The following is a 9,922-nucleotide window of genomic DNA, read 5'->3' on the forward strand; positions in this document are numbered from 1 at the left end:
AATTGGTATAGGTAAATTCGAACTCCAAATTGACCCTTTTACCTAATTTTGGGTATAGAATAAAAATTCATAAAATATTCGTGAGTAGCCAGCAAATTATAATTCCTTTTGCAATAGTATTATACCATTGTTAAGGACTGCAAGACATGTTTATAGAATTTTTGAAGTTAGTTTAGATGGTTTTTGTAAAATGTTAGTTTTAAGCCTTATAGCTGAATCGTCTAGTTACTTGAGAATTGTTTGGTTTGATGGGCCCAGGAGGGGCTGCATGATGTTGTTGTAATATGGGCCTAAGGCCTTTGGATTTAGAAGTATTGTTTGAGTTACTTTGTAGGTTAGGTAGGTCCTAGGTATGGGAGAAACTCTGCCAGATTTCCGACTTAAAATAGGATGTCTTGACTCTTTAAATTCGTATTTTGAGTTAATACTGATATAATTCATATATACAATTGTTTAGGTGATAAGAGTCAACCTTTCTCCTTTACCTAGCCGCCACAATGATTTCCAGTTGATCTGTGAGTAGATATTGATTTTATTTATAATTTTAATATTATTATCTATTCAAGGCATACTCATGCATTCACTTATAAATATATTTATGTAGTTAATACTAGGCACGTCTTGTGTTGTATTTTTATTTGATGAAACTATTGTGAATGTCGCCTTAAGGTAATTTGGAGTTGTGTGAGTGTGTCGGTATGCTTGTGGTGTGATTATGGATATGGGTAGGACGGGTAGTCACAGTTGAAGCTTGACTCATTGGGACCCGATCCTTATATGTGGATAAGTCAGGTTGAGTACAGCTTTGAGTTGATGTCACTGACCTTTGCATTTGGATTATTAAGAGAAAGTCTAGCTTGAGTTGATCTCGCTAGCAGGTATTGAAATTAAGAGAGCTGTATAGGGGATCAGCTCCCCTATGTATATACACATTGATGTGACACGGGTGTATGAGTGCTCTAAATTATCTTTTGTGTGAATATTATTTGAATTGTTGGAAAATATTTGTATGTTGCATTTTATACATGGGAATGCATTAGGCTTAAATAGTTACAGAAATTATATTTAAAATTAACATCTTACTTTATAAGTTGAACACTCACCCCTGTTCAACTATTTTTTCCTCAGGTGACTGGTGGATTTTTTTATGAATAACCTGCTTTCTTTCTCACAGGTTTATCAGCAGTAACTTATTTGTATTTTATTTTTCTTGATTCATATTCTAAAACTTTATATGTACCAGTAGTGTATTAACCTTTTCTGGGATTGTAATAACATAATCTTTTAGTGTTGTATACTTATTATATGAGTATGCTTGGATGCATGAGATGAGTGTTTCCTTAGATGAGGGAGCTAAGCGCCCATTTAATTATGAGGGAGCTAAGCTTCCATTTAATTATTTATCTGCTTTGAGGATTGTGAGGGTGAGCTGAGCTTTCCTAATTGTGTTATTTTGTGTTTAGAGGTCGGGTGAGTTAATGCTCCCTGTTGGATAGTCCAATTTATGGCAAAAATCTCTCCGTTTATTTTCTTAAAATTAGACTATATTTATGGGCTTTATGTTTGGGCTAGGAGTAGTTAGGCTTACTACGGGTTTCAGGGACCTTATACTATCTCAAGGTCTAGTGCTAGTCTGGCCCAAAAATCGAGTCATGACAAAGTTAATATCAGAGCTTAGGTTAAAAATTCATGGGAAGATGTGTACCTAGAATCTTCGAAAGAGTCTTTTAGGAGGTCACATGCAAAGCATAGGGTCCATAATCATCCTTACTTTGTCATCCTTGCATCTAGTTTCTGCCTTATGTGCTTATGTGTGTTTATGAATATACAGGCATGTATAGTATTTTGTTTTGGTTTTGTGGGCTAATGCTGCTAAATTTCAGGAAGAATGGGAAGAGGTAGGAGAGCCACCATGGCACCAGAGTCAGAAGTGCCGAATAAAATATCAGCACAGGATGAGGCACCAGCCCTAATAAGGCATGGTAGGAGATTCCACCTGAGCATCCACAACTTTCGGAATAGCCATTTATGGCCTAGGATCCTATAGATCGGATGGTAGGCACCCTGACAGGTCTGCGGAGGACCATAGATATGATGGACTAGTATATGGCTCACCTTCCTTAACAGTAGCAGCCCCTAATTCAGAGAGCTGAACCATATAAGCAGATAATTAACTTTAAGAAGTTAGTGCCTAGAATTTATGACACTATAGAGGATACATACCGATTTTTCGACTCTTGCAAATAAGCAAGAGTAGACCTATAGCTGACAAATAGGAGACTAATAGAATGTGTACAGCATGTATTGAGACTTGTGCCGAGGCAGTGGATGACTGATTATGTACTCCCTCGGATTGAAGGGTTATCTTGGGCATAGTTTGTAGAGCTGTTTATAAATAAATTTATGCCCAAGAGCTTTAGAGATCAGAAACAGTGGGCCTTTAAAGCTTTGAGGCAGAATGGGAGATCAGTAGATGAATGCGCCTCTGAGTTTCTGGAATTGAGTAGGTATGCTCCAACTGTCATGGCCATTGAAAATAAAAGGTGAAGAGATTTTTGAAAGGAATGGACAGGAGATATGCAAACTTGGCTATGTTATTAGACCAACCTTTTGATTTGGTGGTAGATAGGGCCTGACAAATAGAGATTAAATGTATAGGGATGATGGAGGTAGAATAAATGGTCATCTGGTATGCCTTGTATGAGTACTATAGGGGGTGGCAGTCAGAGTCACTACAATGGCAAAACTAGAGGTAATAAGAAGGTGGCCTCAGACATAGATCTAGGAGGTTCAGATCAAGTTATCGTTCTAGCAGTGGGCAGAGGTTGGGCTACAATAGTTCTGGATTTGGTTCTGGGTCCTTTTTTGCACCCTGTACACAATGTGGTAGAGAACATTTTGGATCATGCTTGATGAGTTCAGGAGGATGCTTCAAGCCAGGTCACTTTGCCAGAGACTCCCTATGTTTAGTGAGCATCAGATGGGGTCTCAGGGTTCTGTTGCTAATGCACTGCACCACTTACTCCCTGGTACTTTTAGTATGGCAAGTAGCCAGTTTAGTGGCCACCAGGGCTATGGTCAAGGGGGACGTAGTTTTGGAGGCAGATCTAGTGGAAGGAGTTAGTTCTAGGGGTCTGCATCTCATAGCAGAGGTCAGACTCGAGTTTTCACCTTGACGTACTAGGATGCTCAGGCTTCGAATACAGTGGTAGTAGGTATTCTTTTAGTCTGTTCTCTTGAGGCTCATGTTTTAATAGACCCGGGTGCTATGCACTCGCTTATTTCTCCTGTGTTTGCTCTGAGATTGGAAAGAAATACTACTTCTTTAGAGTGTCCCCTGTCTGTAGCTACCCTTCCTAGTGATAATATTGATGTGGATATGGTTTTTCCAGGCAGCCCAGTTATAGTTGATGAGAAGATTCTCCCAATAGATTTAGTTCCCTTACCGGTGATGGATTTTGATGTGATCTTGGGCATAGATTGGTTGTCAACTCATTATGCCACTTTAGATTGTAGAAATAAAAAAGTGTATTTCTATATTCTGGAGATAGAAGATTAGTTTTGATGGTGACAAAAGTGTAGCTCTGTACAACCTAGTGTGAGCCATTAGTGCCAAAAAAATGTTAAGGCGTGGATGTCAAGGTTATTTGGCAGTAGTGAGGGACACATCTGTTGAAGGTACTAATATGGAGAATGTATCTATTGTCAGGAAATTTGTGGATATATTTCTCGAGGAGCTTCCTGAATTACCATCGGATAGGAGATAGAGTTCTACATAAATATTGTGCAGGTACAAACCCCATTTCTATGCCACCCTATAGGATGGTACCAACATAGCTAAAGGAACCGGAGGAGCAACTACAAGAGCTTTTAGACAAGGGATTTATCCTCTCAACTACTTCACCTTGGGGTGCTCTCTTTTTATTTGTGAGGAAGAAAGATGATCATTGAGGTTATGTATTGATTGCAAATAGCTGAACAAAGTGACAATTAAGAATAAATATCCGCTCCCTCGAATTGATGATCTATTTGATCAGCTGCAGGTAGTTAGAAATTTCTCAAAAATAGACCTATAGTCGAGCTATCATCAGCTAAGGATCAGGAGTGAAGATGTGCCAAAAATAGCATTCAGGACAAGGTATGGTCATTATGAGTTCCTAGTGATGTCTTTTGGATTCACTAATGCACCAGTGGCCTTTATGGATTTAATGAACAGGGTGTTTAGGCTATTCTTGGATTGCTTTGTCATTGTGTTCATAGATGACATTTTGGTGTATTCTCGAACAGAGGAAGAACATGCTTGGCACCTAAGGATGGTGTTGCAGACCTTGAGGGAGCATCAGCTGTATGCTAAATTTTCAAACTATGAGTTTTGGCTGGAGAGTATTTCATTCTTGGGACATGTGGTCTCTAATGAAGGTATTCAAGTGGATCGTAAGAAAATTGAAGCAGTAACTGATTGGCTTAGGCCTACCACAGTCACTGAGGTGTGGAGTTTTCTAGGCCTAGCAGGTTATTGTAGGTGTTTTGTGCAAAATTTCTCTAGGATAGCAGCTCCTCTGATGCGATTAACTCGAAAGAATATCCCATTCTTCTGGTCAGATGAGTGTGAGGAAAGCTTCCAGAAGCTTAAGGATTGTTTAACTATAGCTCCTGGGTTGACTTTGCTTGTGAGTGAAAAAGGATATATAGTGTACTTTGATGCTTCTAGAGTTGGATTGGGATGTGTTTTGATGCAGCATGGTCAAGTGGTAGCTTATGCTTCAAGGTAGTTAAATAAGCACGAGTGGAACTAGCCCACTCATGATCTAGAAATAGCGGTTGTAGTCTTTGCACTAAAAATTTAGAAGTAGTATCTGTATGGTAAAGTGTGCTAGATATACACCGATCATAAAAGCTTAAAGTACATCTTTCAATAAAGAGATTTAAATTTAAGGTAGAGGAGATGGATGGAGCTTCTGAAGGACTATGACTATACCATCCAATACCATCTAGGGAGAGCAAATGTGGTGGCAGATGCTTTGAGCAGGAAATCTTCTGGTAGCTTGGCACATATATTAGTAGAGAGGAGACCATTAATCCAGGAGTTGCATGAGTTGATGGATCAGGGTTTAATCTTGGACATAGCTGATTCGGGTGCACTTTTGGCACATTTTAGAGTAAGGCTAGAACTGTGAGATAGGATTAGAGTTTTCTAGCACAGGGAATCATAATTAATGCAGATTATGGAAAGGGTACAACAAGGAAAAGATTTTGAATTTGGGTTTGATAGAGATGGTACCCTTATGTTAGGCTCCAGGGTGTGTGTGCTAGATGTGGATAACCTAAGAAATGAGATTATGCAGGAGCCACACTATATGCCTTATAGTGTTCAACTAAGATCTACAAAGATGTATCATGATGTAAAAGATAGGTACTGGTAGAATGGCATGAAGAGAGACATAGCAGATTTTATATCCAAGTGTTTAACTTGTCAGCAAGTAAAATTTGAGCATCAGAGGCCATCAGGGAAGTTGCAGAAGATTCCCATCCCAGAGTGGAAGTGAGAAATGATTACCATGGATTTCGTGATGGGGTTGCCTTGTACTACCTGAGGGTATGATTCTATTTAGGTGATTGTAGACCGTCTAACCAAGTCAGCTCACTTTTTGCCTGTACGGACCACCTATTCTGTTATTAGTATGCAAGGTTATATATCCATGAGATAGACAAATTGCATGGGATTTCTACTTTCATAATATCTAACAGAGGGCCTCAGTTCACTTCTCGATTCTGGAGGAAACTTCAAGAAGCGCTTGGCACACAGCTGAATTTTAGTACAGTTTTCCACCAACAGATAGATGGGCAGTCTAAAAGGACAATTCAGACATTGGAGGATATGCTTTGCATGTGTGTCCTGGATTTTAGAGGTTAATGGGATAATCAGTTACCATTAGTGGAGTTTACTTATAATAACAGCTATCATTCTAGTATTGGGATGACATCTTATGAGGCATTATATGGCAGGAAGTGTACGTCCCTTCTGTGTTGGATAAAAGTTGGAGAGGCAAAAATACATGATTTAGATTTAGTGCAGTATACTTTAGAGATGGTTTCTTTGATCAGGGAACGTTTAAAGACAGCTTTTAGCAGGCAGAAGAGTTATACAGATCCAAGGAGGAAAGATGTAGAATTTGCAGTGGGTGATTATGTCTTCTTAAAGGTTTCTCCTATGAAAGGGGTTATGAGATTTGAGAAGAAAGGCAAGTTGGCACCTCGTTTTATAGGACGTTTTAAGATCATGGACAGAGTGAGAGCAGTTGCCTACCGGTTGGAATTGCCTTTAAACCTTTCTCATGTCCACCTAGTGTTCTATATTTCCATACTCAGAAAGTATGTTCCCAATCCTTCTCATGTGCTGCAACCAGATACAATGGAGTTAAAAGAGGATCTAACCTTCGAGGAGCAGCCAATAGCTATAGTGGACTGTCAGATAAGATAGTTTCGGTCAAAGTAGATCTCTATGGTTAAAGTCTTGTGGAGAAGCCAATCTGTGGAGGAATGCAATTGGGAGTCAGAGCAGATATGTGCAACAAGTACCCGTATTTGTTTAATATGTAGTTCAGTATTATTATTCTACCGTGTGTAAAATTCGAGGATGAATTTTCTGTAAGGGCGGAATAATATAACACCATGAATTTTTAAATAATTATTTTATGTAGAAACTATAATATTTTAATTTATTAAATATTATGGTAATTAATTTGAATTTTCAGGGTTTTCAAAATCGGGTTTTTATTTTTTAGGACAATTAATATTATTGATTTTTAAAAATTAATTTAAAGACCATGTGGCAAGTTTAAAAATATATTTAGATTTTATGAATTTTTCTAAGTTTTTTATAATTTCTTCAGAATTTTTGGGCATTATTTTGGATATTAAGGCAGAGTAAAAATTAAATTTTAGATCTCCTAAATCAAACTGGTCAAATCAAAATGGATTGAATCAGACTGGTCTCTTTTTCCTTCCTCCTCCCTTCTCCTGTGCGCCACTCTTCCCCTATCTTCTCTCTTCTTTTCCTCTCTCCCCTCCCTTCCCCACCGCCAGCCAATCATCCCTCGCTCTTCCCCACACGTCGGCGCACCTCCGGTTACCCCACATTGTCGGCGCTGCCCCTCTAGCCGGCCAAAAAATGCCCCAAAATCCTCCTCCTTCCTTGAGCAAGTTTTCATCTTCTCAGACCAAATCCTGGCGATTCAACCACTAATTGAAGAGAGTCCAGTTTCCTTTGCATCCTACTCTTCGAGAGCTTTCCATAGATACCTATTTAACCAAATTTAATTGGGGTGGTTTGTGCGAATCAAACTTGGGAAGTTTTAGCCTATTTCAACTTTTGGGCTAGATTTCTCCCAAACCGTGAACCTCACAGAGATTCCAAAACCACCAGCATGCTTCACTCAGCAAGAGCTTCGCAATGACACCAATTATTTTTTCTCAGATGACAGGTGAACTTTTTTGTGAATAACCTGTTTCCTTTCTCGCAGGTTTACCAATAGCAACTTATTTGTATTTCATTTTCCTTCATTCATATTCTAGAACTCCGTATGTGCCAATAATATATTAATCTTTTCTAGGATTGTAATAACATAATCTTTTAGTGTTGCATACTTATTAAATAAGTATGCTTGGATGCATGAGATGGGTATTTCCTTGGATGAGGGAGCTGAGCTCCCATTTGATTATTTATCTGCTTTGAGGATTGTGAGGGTGAGCTGAGCTCCTCTAATTGTGTTATTTTGTGTTTACAAGTAAGGTGAGTTCATGCTCCCCGTTAGATAGTCCAATTTATGGCTGAACTCTGTTCATTTATTTTTTTTTGAAAGTGGACTATATTTATGAGTTTTATGTTTGCGCTAGGAATAGTTAGGCTTACTACGGGTTTCCAGGGCCTTATACTGACCTAAGTCCTAGTATCGGTCTCGCCTAGAAATCAGGTTGAGACAGCTAATTTCACTAAAGTCCAAAAATTATAATATATCACAATGAAATAATTAATATTTTATTTATATTTTTCTTATTTTGTGTCATATAATTTTCCCTAATGTTTAAATGAAATGCATTTTTATGTTAAAGAAAAAAAGAAAATTTAAAATTTAAAATTTAAGATTGAGTATATGCCATTAAAATTTTCCCTTAAAAAGTATTTCATTGAACAAAAAATTGTCAAAAAAATTATGTACTTTTTAAAATTTTATAATTTTGTCCTATACTATGAAAATTACCAATTAAATCATAAACTTTTTAGCTCTTACCAATTCTATCCCACTGTTAAGAATTTAACTCTTACCAATTCTACCCTACTATTAAGAAAACTATTATCTCACTAATAGAAACGCTACATAAGACACCACATAAGCATGATATAGTTGCAGTCATTATGGAAGAGGAAGACATACCTTTAAATGAAAGAGAAAAAATATATTTAATTCAATGTAAATACCTTATATTAATATATATTTGATAAGTTGCACTTAAATAGTTCTTTAACATTGACAAATGAAATAAAGATATGGGGTAAGGATATTTGAAGAGATTGAGAACATGTATTTTTGGGTAAGAATATATTATTTCAGTGTTGCCAATATGAAAAAGTATTGCATATTATTAAAGTTGGATTCTTACGTGGCACATACTTAGAATCTCTGTTAATGAAACAATAATTTTTTCAATGGTGGAGTAGAATTAGTAAGGGTTAAAAAGTTTAGCATTTAATTGATGTTTTTTTATAGTATGAGATAGAATTGTAAAAATTTGAAAAATATAATTTTTTTAATAATTATAAAAAAAAATAACTAACGCTTGATTAGCTCGATTGGCGAAAAAACCATCAATAGGGTTAGGTTAAATATTTTTGCTATTATTTATACACCAGTTTTGACATTAATCCTAGTTGTGTTCAATTCAATCTCTAAATCAACCCATGGTCGTGAACGATTGACTTTAGAATGAAGAATACTAACCAGTCTAGGATACTAGAGATTTTTTATCTATATATTTTAGAAAAAAAAAATTTTAAAATGATTTATATTTGAATGTTTCAATTATTTAGAGTATTTGGTTTTAGAGGAGCTGTAGAGGATAATGGTTTATTGGATATAGGCATGAAGGGTCATCCATTTACATGAGAAAGGGGTAGAGGCTTGGATCATTAGGGGAGGGGAGACAGACTGGATCGGGCGCTTGTTACTCCAGAGTGGATATCTTGTTTGAAAGATGCGAGATGTTAAACTTCGAAGCTACTTCTTTGGATCATTCACCTATATTTTTGGGATTGTTCAGTTGTGTGATGATGACAGTAACTGGGGAGTAACGGGTTTAGGTTTCGGACTATGTGGTTGTGTAGCTAGGGGAATAGGTTTTTGAATCAATAAGTTCAAATGCTTGCGAGAATATATAATTATAGTCAATTCTTTAAATCTTTTGTATTATAGTCTAATCTTTCAGATTTGTTGTAACTATAGGCAAAGTGTTTAATTGAATTTGCAAAAAAATTAATGGTAAATTACAACACTTAAGTTTTATTTGATTAATAAAATAGTCAATTAATTTAAATATTATTTATTTATTATATAAAATATATTTATTATGTATAATGTATTTTACATTTATTTTTAATTAAAATTTTATACTTAAAAATTATTTTATTGATTGAAATTTTTTTAATTTAATTATTTTTTAAATCAAGCTAAACATACCTTATATTTAGAAATAAAATATAAAAATAAATTCATACCAAATTTAAAAAAGGATATATTTCACACGAATTATGACATTCATTAAATAAAAAATATATATCAATCAAAGTGAATTATACATCAGACGCATCATCAATAACTCTTCATTAAATAAAATACACATATTAATATTTTAATTTAGATATTTT

Source organism: Hevea brasiliensis, chromosome 14 (genome assembly GCF_030052815.1).
Source record: "Hevea brasiliensis isolate MT/VB/25A 57/8 chromosome 14, ASM3005281v1, whole genome shotgun sequence".
Taxonomy (NCBI): Eukaryota; Viridiplantae; Streptophyta; class Magnoliopsida; order Malpighiales; family Euphorbiaceae; genus Hevea; species Hevea brasiliensis.